This window comes from Lepeophtheirus salmonis, chromosome 3 (genome assembly GCF_016086655.4).
Source record: "Lepeophtheirus salmonis chromosome 3, UVic_Lsal_1.4, whole genome shotgun sequence".
NCBI classification, from domain to species: Eukaryota; Metazoa; Arthropoda; class Copepoda; order Siphonostomatoida; family Caligidae; genus Lepeophtheirus; species Lepeophtheirus salmonis.
The window spans coordinates 41,293,655-41,313,029 of NC_052133.2; the positions used below are offsets into that span (position 1 = coordinate 41,293,655).

The 19,375-nt window shown below is 29.2% G+C and overlaps 1 protein-coding gene across 1 annotated transcript in view; it reads right to left on the reverse strand.

Moving 5' to 3' along the window:
- Nucleotides 1-19,375, reverse strand: part of LOC121115369 (uncharacterized) — a 72,244-nt gene that overhangs the window by 10,770 nt on the left and 42,099 nt on the right. The gene's annotated exons all lie outside the window — the stretch shown is intronic.

The following is a 19,375-nucleotide window of genomic DNA, read 5'->3' on the forward strand; positions in this document are numbered from 1 at the left end:
GTGTACTGTACGCAATCATTATTTGAACCACTATTTTCTGTGTATTTGTATGATAAATATATTGGACCGCCTACGACGTAACTCCACAACTTTCCTGGCCCTCCCCCAAAACAAGCTTCCTTTATAAATATAAACAAGATTGAAAATTGTCCTATATAAAGATTAAGGTCATTTAAACCTGTTTTCTCTCACCCACCCCAAACAAAACGCCCATGAGAGTCCCTGTAAATGCATGTGATTTTTTTAAACAATACATTCAAATCTTCTATTTTTCATATCAAAAGTTGACTATGCGGATTTTTCTTATATCCAAAATATGTTGAATAACTACATTATTTGGACACTTATGTAAATAAATAATTTTTGAAATTCCACATTTCGTAGCAACCAGTGTTTGATTAAATCATTGATAGATCATCCAGGATTTTTAGTTTATCTTTACGCGAAAGTGTTTTTCGTCCCGTATTGATTGAAAAACTTACGATTTTTACAAATAAAAATGAAAAATCCTCATGAGAATTCTTCATTTTCAGGAGCACTATAAAGGTCATACCAACAAAGGTTACTTCGTTTTTCATCTATACTAAGTATTTCATGTAAAAAAAAATAAAAAATGGTACATTGACTATAATCGTATTTTTATTATATCTGAATGTTTTCGATCTGAATTTGACTGTATTCTCGACTGACGTATTTTTTTAGAAAATAATATTTTACTTTTATACCTTTTTAAAAAGCCCAAGTCTTCTTATAAACCTTTTAATCAATTGTGTATATCATCCATTTTTTTGAAATAGTAATATTTCTTTATATTTCTAAAATTACCTTTACTAAAAATAAACCAATTAACAATGGGCTTTTCAATTTATGATACACGCCCTAGAAAAGACAATACCATTTTTGTATTTGAATCTCACTATACTGTGTACCAGGGGGGTTGCTTTCATCGTTTAAATTTAGCTTCAAAAATTATCAATACGTTATATAATTACTTTTATAAATAGGTTTATTACATATATATGATCAAAATTTATCTGTATTTGAACCGCTATTTTATGTGTCCTTGTATCATAAATATATTGGACTGTCAGTGACCTAACCCCTGAAATTTCTTGGCCCTCCACAAAACAAAACTTCCTTTATCAATAAAAACAAGATTGAAAATGGTCTATTATTAAAACAAACTTTTCCTTCACCCACCCCAAACAAAACTCTTGGGGCCGCTTCTGTAAGTGCATGTGAATTTCCTTTAACAAAATATTGTTTTTATGATTTTAACCGAAACAGTATTGAATACCGATAACAATTTGAGTACCGGAACCGAGACAAGAATGTCGGACACGTGACAACATTATTACACATAAATATAAACATATTATTTAGTCGATATTAATACATAATATTCTCTTCCACTAAATCTTTATGTTCTTAAGACGCAGAACAACAAAAACAATTTAACCTGACTACACCAACATGTAATTAATTAAATCAAAGTTGTAGGAAATAAAGAAAGTCATTATAGAGTCAAAATCCTTTGTTGAATATATTTTTGTTTTAATAACAGCCTTTGAAAAATAACCACCTGATATTTATCTATGAAAGTATCTTTGGGGAGTTAATTAGTGAAGCATTAATTGGAGCCATTTATTTTTAAAGAAGAATTGAAGGAGAGATATATTTACATAAATAAAACATTGTTTCCTAATGGTTTAAGGACAGGAAGAAAAGGGGGAGTAAAGAATGCCATTTGTTTTTGTCTAACCTACTCTTTACATAGAGCTATTGCATTTAAATAGAAAAGGAAAGCCATGATCAACATTTAACTTTCCACAATCATCAATCAAAGAAGTATGATTGCTATATATACCTATAAAGAATTCTAGGCATGTCATTAGAAAGTTGACCCAAGTTATTTTCTAATTAAAATAAGTAGGGAAAATAAAGATTTCAAGTAAGGCTATAAATATATATTATAAATAATATTGTTAATATCCTAATATTTATTAATGGTTGTCGGTTGATCCGACTTTCTCTATAAATATATTCTGCTCAGTCAGCCTACTTCTTTTTTTTATCCTTCTTAATTCTTCTCTCTTTTTTTTAACATCCAAAATGGAGGAAAACAAAAGGGAAAGAAAAGAGGGGAAAAATTAACTAATCATCATCACGTATTAAGTACAAGAGATTAATTTAAATCACGTGTGCATCCATAAATATGTTTCTTGTTATGTACAAATCACATATGTTTGTACAAACCCCTACTTACCCACACACAGATAGTCACAAGGATTACCCATGACCTGTTTTTCTCTCTTTCTTTTCTATTAAATAAGTACAATTGTTGGATTTGTCACGATACTTTTTCTAAGTGGGCGATTTTATGAGCATATTTATACATATATATATATATTTACAGGTAGAGGGAGTAGTGGGTACCCATTTTTTTATATTTGGGCAAACTGCTATAACACACGAACGTATGTATTTTTCAAATTATTGTTTTCTTTGCCAAGTACATACACACTACAGCGTATGTATAGATGGATAGAATATGTCATATCAATATCAGTTGTTGTAGTAGTAATGTGTATATACAATGGCAAGGATTTGGAAATATTTATGCAAATATTTTCTTTATTCAGATTACTTGTTTTTTAGTTCGTTTCGAAGTGGGGGTAACCTATATTATATATGTTATACCGACAGAGACTCATAACTCTCTTGGAAACATCAATTTATCGTATACTTTTCTAAATATATTTTTATATAATATGCGATATCAATTTCCACTTCTTTTCAAGAAGTAACACATAAATTAATCTATTGTGTTAAAATATCAGACAGTTTGACAGAAAAAGATTTATATTTTGAATTGAAGGAACAGCCATTTATATATTATTTATTATTATAATAGGCGGAGGTGAATTCTAATAATAGGGAGGAAAGGGATAATTGTAATGAACCACCCTTAACCTAAAACTTGATTACAACTCTAAATTCGTTTGTTTCATTCTTCTCAGGAGTGTCCGCAGAGGGTGGGCTGGAGGGGCTGTAGGGCCCACCAAAATCAAGTAATTTTTGTTTTTAACTAGAAAATGTAATATTTGAAATTTAATTGTGAAATTTTTATTTTATTTTTAGTGATTTTTCCAAAAAATTTAATTTCTTGAGATAAATATGGATTTCTTAACTTTTTTTCCAAAAAATAATAATTTCTTGTGACCAGCTGTGGATTTCGGTAATGTTTTTTCCAAATAATTTAATATTTTTATTCTTTTCTGAAAAAAATTAATTTTTTGTGAATGGCTGTAGATTTTTTGTTTTTTTCCCCTAAAATTTAATATTTGAAATTGTTTTTGAATTTTTAAAAAAATTTTAATGAACAGCTATTAATTTTAGAAATTTTTTTGCAAAAAATTTAATTTTTTGTAAACAACTGTAGATTTAAAAAAAAATCAAAAAATTTAATTTTTGAGAATAGCTATAGATTTTTGATATTTTTTCCCTAAAAATTGAATATTTTTATTTTTTTTGAAAAACTTACTATCCTTCTCCATTTTATCATCAAAATAATAATTGAAGCAAATTCATCAACGGAGTATTATTTCAGTACACGCGTTGAGGTGTGGATCATTAATGATAAATGACTATCGTGAAAGAGATGGGGTTGTGACCTTGGCATACGTTGTGTACAAGTTACAACTTTTAGTCTCGAATTGTACAAGTTGCAATTTTTTCGTCTTAACATAAGTAATTTTGATTACCAATTTAATATTAATTCTATTATGCTTTCATTTTACTTTGATCTATTAAAATGACTTATTTATTATGTATATATGAGTATTGCAACTGTGGGCATTTGAACTTTAAAATGTCCCACAGAATGCGTCGTATGAACAGTGAGTAATTTTCATCAAAATAATTACTAATAACATAATCAAAAATTAATGAAATATACCATTACCGCATATCCTCATCACAAATACTCCAAATTGTTCGTCTCATTTTTGGGTTGCAACTTGTACAAAACGTATATTAGTATATTATTTTTTGTTCAAGCGTTGCCACTCAAAAATTGGATATCTTTCATATTAATAAAGCAAAGTTTGTCTGTTAGTCTGTGGAGAACACTTTCTGAGTTAACACTTTATATACTGAGAACTGCGTCATCTAAGAAATAAAATGTAACAATAAGCGTGTCTAGTTAAAGCTCACCTCGATAGGTTTCCCGTCTCTAATTATAAAGTTTTACAATACAGGAATAGAGAAGTAAAAATGCACTCATTTTTAAGCGTATGGATAAACTTGTAGAATTTGATTATACAAGTGATTATATCCTAGTTGTAACTTTGACAATCAAACCATATTCTTACACGACTAAAAATGCGCGCATTTTCGCTTCTGTTTTCTTTTGTCGTTTATCTTTATTATTAGAGAAGGGATAATGAACACATTCGCCGTGTAAAAATTAATTCCTCCTATTAACTTACACAAGTTGTAGCTTTTAAAAGCAAAACATATTTTTGATTAATATCATAAATATAATTGGGAGCAGCGTAACCTATACATTTAAGACAGGGCAAAAAGCATGGATAAATAACTATTTTGAGATTAAAAAAGGTTATGGTTGTTGCGTATGCTCTTTTTTGTTCATTTTTTTTGTTGCAGATAATGGGTTTGTAATAATAACTTCCTCTAATAAATAATCCATAGTTTGCTGCCAACCTTTATTAACTTTTTTTATATTAACTTCGCTAATGTTACTATAAATATACAAAGTTCTCGTTTCTAGAGCAGAAATACGTCATATTCAATGCTCCAAAGCCATAATATAAAATGCAGCTAATTTTTATGAATAAATTTTAATCAATAGTACCATATGTCTTGCTCCTGTTCTCTCCTTGCGTTCACTTAAATGCCTAGCCCTACAAATCTAAAAATCGTTCCATACCTAATATGTGGAGTTGAGTATTTTGTAATGAAAAAAAGGACGCGAGGAGAAGGCAAAAGAGAGATATTTGATACACCTTAATTAAAACCTTTATTAATATCATGTCCCTGTTTTATGATTGTGGGGGGGGGGAGAGAAAATGAATTACTGCTTTAAAGAGGATAACCGTCTACATTTAAAATATCATTACTACAGGAAAAATAATGTAATTATATTGAAATACATATTTATTAATTTTATTATGGATTTTTAAAACACATTAGACCAAAGTATGCAAGAGTACTTACATCACATGGATAATTTAACACCATGGCGGCCGATTAAATAATGAGCAAAAAGGAAGAAAGAGCACACGCAACAACTGTTTTTCTTTTTCTAATTTTTAATGTTAGTTTTTTCATTCAAAACCACTTATAGTCTCCCGAAATGAAGGAGCTTCTGTTTTCTACTAGAAAATATTTGGTCCGGATGGAAAAATTTTACGTAAAAATAGGGATAATTTTTTCTAGAGATTTCTTTATTTAAAAAAAGATAATTGGGACTTATTTTTTAGCAGAGCTTCATTTTTTATGAATAGTTATGGATTTTTGAACTTTTTATTTCCAAAAAATGAAATAATTGAATTTTTTTTTTTTTTAAATTATTTTTAATTACTATCTTAGATATTTGAAATTTTTTTCTGAAAAAGTTAATATTTGTTATTTCATTTGAATTTTTTTCCAAAAAAATTAATTTTCAGTAAATAAATATGAATATTTTACATCTTTTTCCAAATAATTTTATATTTGAAATTTTTTTCCAAAAGAACTAATTTTTGTGAATAGCTGTGGATTTTTGAAATGTTTATCGAAATATTTAATATTTGAAATTTCTTTTTTCAAAAAATATAATGTTTGTAATTTTTTTCAACAATATTTAATAGTTGGAATTTAGTTTTTGAATTTTTTTCCCGAAAAATTATGTTTTAGTAAATTGCTATGGGTTTTTCATATTTTTTTCCAAATAATTTTATAAATGAAATTTTTTTTGAATAACTGTGTATTTTTGAAATGTTTTTCGAAAAATTTAATATATGTATTTTTTTTTCACCAAATTTTTATTCGAAATTTAACATTTGAAATTTAATTTTTAGTGAATAGCTATGGAATTTTGAATTTTTTTTTCTAAAGAATTTTATTGTTGAAATTTCTTTTTTTTTCAAAAAATTCTGTTTTCTGTGTATAACTATAGATTTTTGAAATTTTTATATCTTTGAAATTTAAAAAAAATATATATATATATAATTTTGCGGACAATACAATACCAAACATCCCTAATAATTAACGAGGTTCCCATTAGAGTTCTACTACTTCATTTTATTTTATTTTCAATTCCGATCACGATGATGTACATAGATCTTGCAGCATTATTCCCGTGAGGGTTGATAGATGATCTCTACCTTCCTTCCTTCCTCCATTAACATAGTAGTGTAAGCAGTAAGCACCATAAGATGTACTTAAGCTTCGAGGTGCAATCATCTTTTCTTCCCATTCCTTGCACAGAGCAATGACTTGTAAGGAATCTACGTAGCTCGTACAATTAAATATACATAAGTAATGAATTATATAATAATGATCCTTGGACTACTACTGTAAAGGATTATTTTAGAGTTACTTCTAATATGTACATTTTACATATATTTAAAGACGATGATGTCATCAATATTGTGTCCTTGCTTTCTTCTGTATGTTGTACCTACCTACTTAAATTAAGCCTCCAAAAGACATATAACATACTCGTTAGTGTTGTAACTCGGTACAAAAACAGTTTTTCTCCCCGTTTGATCCTAAGTAATTTTCTCTACGTTGATATTTCAGTGACGTCCCCCCACGACCGAATTTAATTTTTTTTTCGTACCGATATGGAGGACCAAACCCAGACAGAAACAGACTGCAGTCTACAGTACGAGGGTTGTTTAAAAGGCCGTGTAAAGTCCAAAATCGAAGTTATGATTAGTTAGGAGCATCTCTTGGAAGAACACACACCAACTTTCAGCCAGATCGGTCTATTTCTATCTTTCTGGTATTCGTTTGATTCGAAGAAGTGGACTTACTTTCCAAAAAAGGATTAAAAATAATTTCGTATGGTGATTTAAAATTACTTTATCAAAGACAAAACGCCTCAAGAGACTAAAAAGAAGCTTCATATACGTTATGGGGAATCTGCACCTTCAATTAGAACAGTTTAAACGTATTTTTAAATTTTTTTATAGAGTGGCCATTTATGCTCAAGTGACGCTGAACGTTCTGTACCCCTTTTGAGGTTACTACCCCAGAAATAATGGATACAATTCATGATATGGTGATGGATGAAAAGAAGAGTGAAGGTGCGTGGAACAATATTTCCATTAATTTTGCGACCACAATTTCTGAAGTGTGAGCTGGTGCATTATCGTGATGGAAAATGACTTTTTTTGTGGGAAAATCGTGGGCATTTTTCTTGTAGCTCAGTTTTAAAACGGTCCAACAACGACGAAAAATATGGACATGTAATATTTTTACCCTTTTCTAGATAGTCGATGATGATTATTCCTTGCCAATTAAAATACAGTCCCCATAATCTTTCCTGTCGAACCCTCGATTCAAACGAATGCCAAACAGAAATAAAATGACCGAATTGGCTTAAAGTTGGCGTGTGTTCTTTAAAGAGATGCTACTTACTAAATATAATCTCGTTACCTCACTAACACAAAAACTTAAGCTGTATTTATTTGTCAGCTGTCAATATTTCTGTTTCTTTTCCCCTAATGTTCTGAACGTTGATTGGTAGTATTAGAGTACCTTTTTGATAAGCTTTAAACAATTACCAACTATTTTTGTAGAATAATTATTCGATAGTTCGTAAGGATTGGCTTACTACCTACTAATTTTGGGCCTCCCTCCCCCATTTCTTATCGGATACAATAAAGGTAATGATGTGCTCAGTTTTTACAAGTAAGATTTGTGTAACACATTAAACTTAATAAACTGTTATTGTGCGGAGATTCACAATTTGGAAATACACATGACATCTTTAATAATTTATCTATTGATATAATTTTAAATGAGACAGATTTAAACATAAAATTCTTTAAATTTCCGTCTACTAAAATTAATAACGATCTCAGACTGATTTAGATTTTCAGACCGAAGCCCAACACTAATATTGACATTATACACTCATAATTAAATTATGCTGAGGAGAAATACGTATGGATATGTGAGTCTCATTAATATCGTAACTAGATATTATTTATGGGGGTATTTCAGACTTATGTATGTTGATAGGTATGGAATACTAGGAGAAACAAACCTAGTTATTTCAATCATAGAAAAATAATTAAAAAAGAGTCATATGACAAATATTTTTATTACAATGCAGACGAAATAGGTAAAAAAATACAAGTTGGAAGGACTTCATAAAGAACACTTATAATGTGAAATCCGTGGAGTTATCATTTAACATAACTTTATTTGTCTTCAATATACATATTTGAGACAGGTATGACTATAGTTTTGTGTCAGTCCATACTAAAGCTATAAGACTAAATTGCGAAACGCCCCTGTTAGCTTGAGTAGATTCTTTGTCTTATTAGTATCCATTTTCCACGCAAGGTATCGCTTTTTATGATAGGGAAGATGACGTCATTTTGTCATTTCCCTCTTGACCTATGGAACTTTTTCTTCCCCATTGGAGAATTCTCTTTGTTAATTCAGTTAAAATAGTGAATTAATTATTCATTTAGTGAGTTATAGAGTAATATTTAAGTATGATCAACTCCCCTACTGAGGAAAAAAAGTGTTGCTAAAACCACTATGCATCACACGATCATCGTTTTACCACTCGGATTAGAGACTGTACAGTCTTAGGGCCAGTCATATTGGTTCTTAGGACTCTTTGTCCTTATTTTTTTCTTAAAAATGTCGATAGTCTATTCAGCTAAATAAGAGATATCAAGTATATATTACGAACATTGCACATTGTCAGTCATTATTTATTTGGTACAATCTAGTCAAGTCTTAAGAACGGTCCTATCTGTCTTTGGGACCGGTCCTTAAGACTGTGGGCCCTTCGAAGTGTCAGTACTAGAACTAATTTAAAAAAAAAGAATAAAGTTGAGTGCCCTGATCAAGGATATAACTTTATAGGTTTTAGGACTGACGGAAAGGTAAGGCAGGTTTTACTCTTAAATTAGGACCAAAACAACACTAATTACACATATCATGCAACAAATATTGATGCTTTAATAAAAGTGCAATATATGATGTACCTATTCTACTTTTATGAAATTATATCACATAAATATAACTGAATAAGTAATTAAGAAAAGAAATACACCATCAATGATCTCACGATAAATCGATTTTACCTTCTTTATGAAGGACCAAAAAGTGTAACCTAAATGAGTAAAGTCACAAAACCACGTGATCAACATTTGTTCTAATATAGTTGATTACGCGACTACTTTTGTGTCTACTAGGGGCGTCGAGTATATTATACAACCTCCAAGAATTCATGCTTTTAACTGCCTGAACAAGGTTAATTCCGCGAAGGGTAGAAAAAGATGTATACGTCATGATAGAAAATGATAAAGTAACGTCATGCTCTGGGGTATCACAGAAACCGATATCTCGCGTGGTGAAAGTACATTAATAAGACTACTACTGGTGCTAGCTGGTGCGTTTCGCTCCTTTACTTTGGACTGGACCATGGCCCTAGATAAAGACCGACCCAACACTACAAGTGTGTATATATATGTACATAAATGCAGATAACATAGTAAGTTATAAAGTGAAATGAATTTAATATTCTATCTGTCTACGTATTTTCCCAAAAAAAAAACATGTTTGTTGTAGCTAGGTACGTACATATTATGTCGATGATGTACAAAAAGGATAATAATGAAATCTGTTGATTCTTCTTTTCCTCCATTTTATTCTTCCTCCCTCCCCCTCCCCCTTTTGGATCACCATGGTGTTGTGGAGTAAGTAACCAAACTAACTTTTATATTTCTCTTCTTTCCTCTTCCCCTTGTCCTTTTTATTTCAAATCATAATTTGTGAAAAAAAACAAAAAAAAACACTCAATGATTTATGAGTTAACTAACGCCATTGAAAAATGGTTTTTTGTCATTTAAAGAAGGAAAGCTTTTGGTGTAGGATATATTATGTATACATATAAATAACTAAAAAGTAAATTGATAGTTTGAGAAAGTTACATTTAACATACATAAAAACACGGAATAGACAAACATAACAGAACAGAGAGAGAGAGAGAGAGAATTATGAGAGAGAAAAAAAAATAGTGAGGAAAGTTTCCAGGGACAGCATTATTACAAAGAAAGTAAATATTTGATTCATCCACCTTCTTTCTCTCTCTCTCTCTCTTTCACTGCTTAATATATTATATACATTTACTGTATTTATGAACTGTTTAAGATCATGTTCATTTGAAAATCATAGGTTGAGTGATTATTTCACCTCCTATTCTCAATCCCTTAGCTGTATTAGTACAGGGTGTTAGGGGTCATTCATAGACCCTGTAGTCTTTCTTCACATAATGTGTACCCCTCCCCCAAGGAGGTTTTTTGACCTTTTTATTAATAACAAAAGGTCACTCTTTTTAAGAAATAGGCCGATCCTTTTTCTTTTTTAACAACTTTTTGTCCCCTATTCACTGTGACGTCATTTATGCAATCTTGGAATATTATTCAGGTCTACGGGGTATTAAGTTCGGCAACAAAGACAGATTTTAGGCCTTATCCCTAAGTGATCAAATGGTTTGTTAATATCCTTTTACCTCACTAATATCAAAATAAGCCACTTTTTAATGTTGTCAGCATTCGATTTTCCTATTTTTTCTTCACTATCAGTAGTGCTTTAAATATTGCTCATGAATTCTATTTTTTTTTAAATCTGTGAACTATTTCTAACAATACATAGAACATGATAAAACTAAATAAACAAGATGGCGCAACTACTCCCAGCTATGAAAACAAACTACTATTAACTAAAAATACTTCATTCTTAGATAATTAATTATTCCATAGCTTCACGCATCATTTTTGAAAGTGAAGGGGCCTAGAAATGTAATAAAAAAGAGTCTGCTATATGATGGGTTACCAACCGTTCGCATTTGCTCGAGCATATCCTATTTTTACTATCTGTTGAGAGCGTTCGAAGGACTTTAAAAAATAATAATGATTTGTCCTCATTTTTATAGGTTATGTTGACTTTCAGGATGTAAAATGAGAACATATTCTGGTAAAAGTGGACAGTAGATCTCCTTAATTTAATATGCAATAGGGATTTTATGTTATAATAAAGAAGTATGATAATGAAAGCCAATTTAAAGATAAATAAATATCAAAAACAAATTTTATATTATTATTAAAAATTATGCTTCAATTTCAGTAATTTCCCCATTAAAACCGGCACTATTTGCCTGCATATCTTTTTTGTAATTTAAAATATGGACGCCCAATCTATTTGATAATTGTAAATTCACAAAAAGTGGAGTAACCTTTTTGTGCGGCCCCTGTATAGCTGAGAAGAATTGGCTAACCATCTACTACTAACTGATTCTGATCCTTATTTAACTGTTTCTTTTTTAAATAGGAAAGGTTGCGAGATACAGTACAGGTAACGATGTGACTAAGTTATAGAGGATTTCATATTCCTATTTGTCTTTTGTTTAGAGGGGTTTTTTTTTGTAATGGATTTTACATTATTAAAGATCAAGTTATTGATCAAGGAATGGATTCTCTACCTGGATTTATCAATCCCTTTATGTACATATCTAAATTATTTTATTATTTTGTATTAAATAAATAAATCAATATTCATTTTAATGAGGATACTATATGAAGAGGTACATTCCTAATGGATTAAGGGTATTGGAGTCGGGGAGACAGTTGCAAAAGGCTCCGTTTTTATCGTATTTCAAAAAAGCTACCTGTTTTGGATTTGAGTCTGGAAATATTGAACTGGTATGAGTAGTGTTGTGTCAGTCCGTATTTATTCGGTCCAGTCCAGTTCAGTCTTAGAAGCTGTCTTATTAGTCCTTGGAGCAGTCCAACATTCTTCAAAAAAAAAAGCTCAGTGACGTCATCAAGGACGAAACTTTATAAGTTGTAGGAATGATATGCAGGACTCTACTGGACAAGAACTAAATTGACTAAGACGGAAATTAGGGGATTCCGCGGGATTATATATTTTTTTGGTGGGGCGGGGGAGAATGGAGTTGGTTTTTTTGTAATTTTAAAAATTAAATTTTAAATATTAATTTATTTAAAAAATTTCAAAAGTTTTATTTTTTCCAAAAAATAAAAACTCCACAACTATTCAAAGAAAATTAAATTATTTAAAAAAAATCACAGCTATTCTCAAGAAATTAATTTTTTTGGAAAAAAATTCAAAAATCCATAGCTATTTACAAAAAATTATTTTTTTTGGAAAGAAAATCAAAAATCTACAGCTTTTTTCAAACAGTTAAATTTATTGGAAAAAATCTTAAAAATCAGCAGTTGTTCTCAAAAAGTTTAATTTTTGGAAAAAAATTCAAAAATTAAATTTCTAATTTAAAATTTTTAATTCAAAATATTAAATGTTTAGGAGAGAAATTTCAAAAATCCATAGCTATTCAAATAAAATTATTTTTGTTTTGGAAAATAAATTAGAAAAATTATTATAAATTTCAAATGTGAAATATTTGAAAAAACTTTCAGTTATTAGATTTTCTAGTAAAAAATAAATATTCCTTAATTCGGAGAGGGGCTACATCCCCTACATCCCACCCCTGCTGGCGGATACCGCAGGAGCTGCCATCTTCAGTTTTAGATATGGACCGATACAGCACGAGGTATGATACAGTAACTAAGGGAACTAATTCGATCTAATTTGGTATGCACTGGTCTCATTGTAAAATCCCGTCTACATAACAAAAAAAAAAAAAAAAAATCGTTCTTGATCCGGTTCCACGTATTTTTTTTTTTTTTTAGAAAAGGACATATCAGTCCACGGTTTGAATCTCAGTCTGGACAGAAATATTGCTCAGGAAAAAATAATTTAAGACCGAAACAGAAATTGGTCTCAGAGCGAGTCTTAACCCTACAAGCTATAGAACAATGTTTTAATTTACCTATTGTAGGTTTTATTGTGAAGAAAAACAATAATTTTAATTAACTTTTTGTCGAGATATTTGATTTTTATTGGATTTTGAATTGTAAAAGTAATTTATTTTAGTAACATTCTTTAGTAAAAATACTCTCAGTTGTTCTTTGTTTTTGTTGTAACTTATTTACATCGAACTATTGATTCTTTTGCTATCAGTTGATATAATTTTAACAAACTTCCAAACTATCTCATTGAGATATTGTAAAGGTCACTACAACAATTGTTGCAATTAAATTTTTCAAAAAAAAAATTTAATTTTCTTTGAATAGCTATGGATTTTTTCCAAAAAAAAAGATATTGAAATGTTTTTTCCAACAATTTCATATTTATAATTTAATTTGAGAAATTTTTTTCTAAATATTTTTTTTTGAAGAATAACTTTGGATTTTTGAAATTTTATTAGAAAAATTTACATTTTTTGAACAACTGTGGATTGTTGATTTTTTTTTTCCAAAAAGTTTAATTTTTTTGCAAACGGGTTTGGATTTTTGAAATTTCAAGTTTTGTATTTTTTTCAAAATAATTCCAAAAACAAAGCCCTCTTCAGTCTGGTTATGTACCTAAATTAAATAGACACTTTTTCACTATTTACATTGCAATTCACATGCATTTATAGGGGCATCCGCATCATTCTATTCTTAAGAATAGTCTTACAAACTGTCGGTTCTTCGGAAAAGATAGAACTAATTTAAAAAAATAAAATAATATGACGTCATTAAGGACCAAAAGTTTTATATACGTTTGTTTATATATAAACAACACTATTTGACATCATCCTTTCATATTTGTTTATATATAAACAAAAAACATTTCATGTTTTCGAACAAATGTGGTAACGAAATGTTATCTATACCCCCCCCCCTAGTTACAGGCCTGGGGAATAATAGTGTCTTGAAGGGGTTGCAATAGTACAAAGAATAGACGACATCAAAAAAACAATAACAGCTACAGTTTCCAATATTCATTTAGTATAGGTAGTATCGTTTTAAATATATGTCAGTACATTGGTACCACTATAGTAAAAGTGTTGGGTTTCAGTCTGGAAATCCTAGACCGGTCTGGAACCGTTATATTTTTTGTTTGACTGAATTACTTCGGTCCAACAAAAAGCTCGGTCTGGACCGATCTCATATAAAAATTTGATCTAGATCGGTCTACATGAAAAGTTTGGTCTTGATCGGTCCAAAGGAAAAATTCAGTCTAATTCGGTCCAAAAAAAAGTCGGTGCATAAAGTGAGACTGAATCAAAATCCGGCAACAAAGTGAGATCAAAATAAATCGACCCACTGTCTGAGACCGCGGTTTGGACCGAAAAATTGGTCTAAAAACTCACTTAAGACCGAACCAAAAAAAAAAAGTCTCAACACTAGTACATATGTTTGGCGAGTAATTAATATAAAAACAAACAGCTTAGCAACGGCCCCCAATTTACAAAATATACATATTTACTCATCCTTTTGACTTGTACAAGTCATAACTTAATGCATAGAATTCTAGATGTATAAAATAATCGCGCATCTTACATGAGGATAATATAAAAGGAGCTAATGCATGAAAAAGAAAAGATGAGTCATCCTTATATTTTACTCCATCCTTCATGAGGAAAAAGAAAAACATGGTTAAGCTACATGCATGATTTTTAAATGTGTCTCTAGAATTCTATGCTTAATGGCGGAAAATGATTAAGTGACGTCATCCATGATATAATAAAAAACGACTGTTTGCGTTGGGGAAAACAGTTACCAGTAGGACAAGGACTCTATTCACGCAACCAAGAGCGTTTCGCCACTTTGTTTCATAGCTTTAAGTCAAACCAGCTCCGACTAATTAAGATACAAAACAAATCGTGTTGCAACGGTCCACGATCTGCACAAATATAAATATTAACCCAACCTCTTAATTTGTATTATGTATTTTTGAAATTTTTCTCCAAAAAATTTGATAATTGATTATTTTTTAATGTTCCTTTAATTGGTTAGATGGAGTTGCAGTGATTAAGTATAAGTCAACATTATAGTATTACAATTACTCCATCTAACCGAGGAATCTTTTGGTGAAATCCATATACTTAAAGTATATGGATTTCTCTAGGAATCACCGTGGCGCGAATGTGGAATTTTTGAAATTCGAAAATCTTTATTGAATTGCTGTGGTTTTTTGAATTTTTTTTCAAAAAAAAAAAATAATATTTGAATATTTTTTCAAAAAATTTAATTTTCTACAAATAGGTATTGATTTTTGATATTTTTCGTACAAAAAATTATATATTTGAAATATAATTTTGTAAATTTGTTTTCAAAATGTACTATTAGAAAAAATTTTTACAAAAAATTTCATTTTTGACAATAGATAGGGATGTTTTAATGTTTATATAAAAAATTAAATTTTTGAATTTGAAAAAAAAAAATCCAAAACTATGTGTTCCCCACCAAAAAAAAAAAAAATCAATCAATCGAAAAACAAAATGTGAGGCAAGGAATCTACTCAGTCTAACAATCTAAAGTGCTTCCCTGCTTTGTTTTAAGTATTGTTTTATAGCATTAAGTCAAACCAGCTCTGAGTAATTATTAAGATATAAAAAAAAAGTGTTGCAACTCCCCGATCTTCCTTACTTCACAAAATATGTATAGTATTTATAATTTATATACATATAAACATATCATATGTTATAATTACAACCTTTGAAGTACGTTCTGATAACAGTCCATTATTATTTTTTTTGTATTTTGTTTAAAGCCATAAACTTTTCTCCCCCCCCTTCCTTTTTTTTTTGCATTAAATAATAATATATAAGAAGGAAACAAGCAACCAGCCATAAAGACCTACTATTATTATCACACCAATGACCATGAATTCAGTCCAAAAGTACACGACTAAACAAATCCATCAAGTTCCAAAAATAAAAGCATAAAGTATGTATTCATTTAATTAAGTAGTTGTAGCAGCATGTCTACGAAGAATGGTAGCCTAACGTCAGAAGTTAATTAAGGTCTGAAGGACAATAATGTCTTTCCCTTCTCTCATGACATTTTTTTATTGTTATTATTAGTAGTACTATGTTAACTAAATAACTTTGTCTTCCTCTGTACTCTATTTATAGCAATTTTTGAAAAAGCCTTTGATAGAAAGGATTTCAAATCATTTAAGACAAATTGTACATACAAGGGAGTCTGTAAGGGTTGGGCTTGAGTGGCTGTATTCCTCCCCAAATTAAGGAATTTTCGCTTTTCATTTTAAAATTTAATATTTGAAGTTTTTTGTTTATAACTGTGGGGTTTTGATTTTTTTAATTTTTTAATTTTTTTCAAAAAAAAAAAAAAAAAAATAATTTTCTTGTGAATAGCTGTAAATTTTTGCATATTTTTCCCAAAAATTTAATATTTGAAATTTAATTTTTACACTTTTTTTTTCTAAACAAATAATTTTTTTGTGAGTGTAGTTGTAGATTTTTGAATTTTTTATGCAAAAAAATTAATATTCGAAATTGAACTTTCAAATTATTTTCTCAAAAATGTAAATTTTTAGTGAGTAGCTGTAGATTCTTGAAATTTACTTCCAAAAAATTTAATATTTGAAATTGTTTTTCAAAAAATAGTATTTTTTTGTAAATAGCTGTGCATTTTTGTAATTTTTTTTCTATAAATTAAAATTCAAAAATTTCAATTTGTGATTTATTTTTTTTCCAAAAAAATTAATTTTTATTTTTATTAAGAAAATTTAATTTAAAAAACGATTTATATTTGACATTTATTTAAATATTATCTTGTTAAGCAAACAAAATATGAGTAAAATTATTGTTAAAGTAAGGATTATTTGCAAAATAATCATAGGAGTTGGCTTTAAATTTACCAAAATGTGTTATTATTATTATTTGTTCTCTTAAAGAGAGAACAATATGTATAAAATAATCACTAGTACGTGAAAGACGAAGAGTAAGATCTAGGATTTGTTCTGGAGTTATAGATGTTAGTACATGTTGGACTCGGAGTAGAATTGAGGATCGATATAGGAGTAATTCCTACCAATATCATTGATAGATCCGGAGTGGAGTTTGTGTTTATTTCCTTCATCTAATAGCTACTAGCAGCTAATTTAAAAAAACGTCATAACAGCTAAGCTGCTCTCCTCCTAAACATTTTTCAAATTGTCATGGGCCATTTTCATTTTCGATTTTTTGGATACCAAATATTTTAAAATTTGAAATATCTCCTAAGAAAAAAAGTTGTCATAAAAAATATCAATTAGTTTTTAGATGATCTTGCAAGTAAATAGTATCAAGATTGCATTGTTCAAACCACACCAAGTAATAAATATTATCAAGAAAAACTTAAAATTTGTTCACTGAGACGAGTACCTATTTGTTCCACAAAAATAATATTGTTCCCTACATTCTACATATCTATGTACATTCTAAAGCACACAAATAGGGTCTTTATTTACTTTGTGCTGTATCACGATTATAGATATAATTGTTGGAATTTTTGAAATCTATAATTAAATACTGGGTGAAAATAAAGAAAATATTATGCAGCAATATTAAAAGTGAATATACGTATTTCTTGGTTCAGAAATATTTATATATACTACTATCGATAGTAACCGACACTGTCCATAGTAATTAGGGCCCTTCGAACAGCCATAAATTGTTGTATTATTATACAAGATGACTTTCCAACAAATCTTCACTGTTACTATCCGTTTTTCATGAACCCACCCAAACGTAGTTACTTAATACTTAAGTGTTCTCTTCTCAAGAATGAAAATAACAAATTGATAAAAAAAAACATTGTTGAGGTTGCCAACAACAAAACTCGCATGCTTAAGAATGCATAATGTTTTTATACATACATCCTTTTTTTTAGAGTGCTCCCTAGCTGAGCTTTAGCTGCACACACTCGTTGCTAAACCTCATCTAAATTAACGTTCATTATATAATGTACTTCCCTTTTCTTTTCTTTTTTAATATGAACTTTAGCTACGCATACTTGCTATTAAAAAGAGTTGACCTAAACGCCTAAAAAATTTCTTTTCTTGTTACAAACTCTTTTTATACAACTCTTAATAATCCCTTTTTTTCCTTATGATGCACAAGCTCGATTGCATATTTATTTTGTTAATCAAGTATCTACACACTCCTAAGATAAATTCAAAAATGACTTTACAGAACACAACGAAACAGACACACTTTACTTCATTAATATAGATAATAGTGGGGCACCAAAATGGGTTATCCCTTAGCACGTCTAATACGACAATGGTATTAAATATTTCACATTTCCCCCCAAGGATTATTAAATAAACATATCTAAACAAATTAAAAAAAAAAAAAAAATACATACAAACTAAAATTAATGCATTTAAAGTAATTTAAAAAAATGCATAAACCGTTATTTTTTTTCTATTTGATCTCTGCTGCACAAATATGGATTTTTCTTCTTTTTTAGAACAAGGGTAGCAAGGTGCAGACTTTGGATTAAACTTTAATAATTACTTGTAGGCAGGATTGGGACAATTCATACTTAAATGCAAATGGCAGTAAAAGTATTTATCATAAGTTTTATTTAATAAATTTTCCTTTTAGTAAATATATGTAAAACGTCAAGCAAAGGAGAAATTCCCAAATTTTATAATATTTGATGGACTTATTTCCGTCAATTATTGGTTCCATATTTAAATTCCTGGGATGAGTTGACCTATGCAAAAATATGACCTTTAAAACCTTGTTTGATTTGTGAAACTTCATTTGACCCTTACTTACTTCAGAGGGAGAAGTTAACACCACAACGACCTATTTAATAATGAAGGAAAAAGAAAAAGTAGCACTCGCATATTCATGAAGTATGCATGCCTATTTGCTTCGAGATGAATGTGGGGAAAAATACATATCGTACAAACTCATTCATGAGCACTTAGATCCGATAATGAGAATTGCCACAAAAATAACATCCTGAGATGCATGTAGTGGTTCTCTTATAATTGTGTGATTTAGACTTAATACGTCACAAAGTTGGACGTGCTTTTCAATCTTTTTTTCCCTTAAATCAGTGTCTCTGATATTACTTGTGTTTAATAATCTTGATTATACATAGAAAATCATTCACTTTTCAATAACATTCATGAAAAACTTTCAGTTGAAATTAATAAAATTCTCAATATCTAACCAATCATTCAATTGAAAACAATCGACTTTTTTTATTTTGACCGATTTAAAAAAAAAAAAAAATTACTTAAA